Source organism: Capsicum annuum, chromosome 11 (assembly GCF_002878395.1).
Source record: "Capsicum annuum cultivar UCD-10X-F1 chromosome 11, UCD10Xv1.1, whole genome shotgun sequence".
NCBI lineage: Eukaryota > Viridiplantae > Streptophyta > Magnoliopsida > Solanales > Solanaceae > Capsicum > Capsicum annuum.
Window position 1 is genome coordinate 219,993,561 of NC_061121.1, and position 2,234 is coordinate 219,995,794.

Sequence of the window (2,234 nt, forward strand, 5' to 3'; positions counted from 1 at the left end):
TTGCTGATAGAGAAATTATTTTTGGTTAAAATTTAATTTACTAATAGAGATTCTCCTTATAATGAATGATTAACCTAATTACAAATGTGAAAAATAAGATTTTGAGGAAAAATTAAGGTTTTGAAGGGAAAATTGACGCCTATTACACTTGGTGGGTTAAGGGCTAACCGTGTAATTATACATTATTTGAATGTTTTCTGGACATAGTCTTTTGAACGTTTTGCTTTTTCCTTTGAATTTTACAACAGGAAAATGCCGTGGAAAAAATTCAACAATACGCTCTAAATAGGATAAGCGGAAATTTTTGCACTGTCCGTCTTCAATGTGTACACCAAAACCCTAAGGTTCCTCCGTCACCGGCGACAATGGGTTTCTCGCGAAATTCTATGCACAAGAGACGTGCTGCTGGAGGAAAACAGAAAGCTTGGAGGAAGAAGAGAAAGTATGAGCTTGGAAGACAGCCAGCAAACACAAAGCAGGTGCCAAATGCTATGACTGTTAGAAGAATTAAGAGTCCAAGGAGGTAATGTGAAATGGCATGCATTGAGGCTGGATACTGGGAATTACTCTTGGGATAGAGAGGCTATTACAAGGAAGACTCGTCTATTTGATTTGGTGTATAATGCCTCTAACAATGAGTTGGTTAGGACGCAATCCTTGGTGAAGAGCGCAATCGTTCAGGTTGATGCAGATCCTTTTAAACAATGGTATCTCCAGCACTCTGGAGTTGAAATTGGTCATAAGAAGAAGGCTTCTACTTCCAACAAGTAAAAAAAGGAGGGTGAGGCTGTACCAAAAGAGAAGAAGAGTAACCATTTCCAAAGAAAGCTGGAAAAAAGGCAACAAGATCGCTAGATTGATCCACATGTTGAGGAGAAATTTGCTAGTGGACGTTTATTGGCTGCAATCTCATCACGACCTTGCCAGTGCGGTCGTGCTGATGGTTACATCTTGGAGCATAAGGAACTCTAGTTTTACATGAAGAAACTTTAGAAGAACAAAGGGAAGGGAGCCGGTGGTGCTACTTAGAGTTGCAGGCTCCAAATTTTAAATTATCAAAAGTTTAGAACAAATCAAACTAGATTTAACTTTTATTCCCTGTTCAACAGTCTCACTTCATTGGAATGGGATGATAAACTTCTTATATCTGAGTATCAAGTTTGCTTTGCATATGGCTAAGTGTCAGTTTTGAGAACCACTACTTTACTGAAAAAAGAATTTTGAGAACAACTTTATCTTACACGAGTACTTGAGAATAATATGCGTCATAGTTGTGACTATTCAAAAAAAAAAAGGATAAACAAAAAAATTTCATTAATCCTCAGTTAAAATCAAAAATACATTTATAATATGTCAAAGTTCATGAAAATAATTTAAATTCATATCGATAAGTACAACACATATTCATTGACGAGGGGGTGAAGGTGGAGGATAAAGGCATGCATCAACATCGACGCATATGTCAACAAGTAAACCCCTTAGAAGACTATCAAATGTGTGAATTCAGTATGATAAAGCCAATAATTTTTGTTTCAATTCTTCATGACTTGGTAGTGCTTCAATTCTTTCTTCTAATTCGACTAGGTTCACGCATATCTGGTCAACATTATCCATTTTCAAGCTAAAAAGATAGTAAAATAAATGATTCGTCATTATGATAGTATAAAATAAAATATTGAATAATTCAAATATATAATATTTAATTTGTTAGTGCTGCTACATATATTAGGCCTAGGCCCCTGCAAACCTAGGTTGTGTCAATATAAGAAATTGGCGTAGTATCTTCTACTCCTCCACAGTCACAACTGGTTGGACTACTGATGATAGTGGAACTACCGGTACTGGCGAGACCTCTACTCTCGCAGTAGCAAGATGTGCTCCTAAACTAACACCGCTCTGGGTTATTTTCTGAGTTTCATTTGTCGATAGACCAAATTCTAACCCCAATAGTTGTATCAAAGCATCACGATGGATCTTAGCTATATCAAAGCATCACACTAGATCAAAGAAGATATAAACCCCAATGGGGCCTGGGCTATCCCTGGTTCACCTATTACTATGGTGACAGAACCTCTGGTGCTATCTCTGGGTTTGGGAGCAATAATAGGATCTAGTGAAATCTCCCTAGCCTGATCTCCAGTTGGGGATGCAGCTCTACCCTTAACTTGACTTCAAGGTCAACATCGGCCTCTAACCAGTGCTCTGGCTATAGGCTTGGGGTCCCGGTCCCCGAC

General features: G+C 38.0%; 1 pseudogene; it reads left to right on the top strand.

The window, feature by feature from the left end:
* The first annotated feature begins 365 nt into the window (after positions 1-365).
* On the top strand, positions 366-1,029 carry LOC107847252 (annotated as a pseudogene).
* Positions 1,030-2,234: the final 1,205 nt, after the last annotated feature.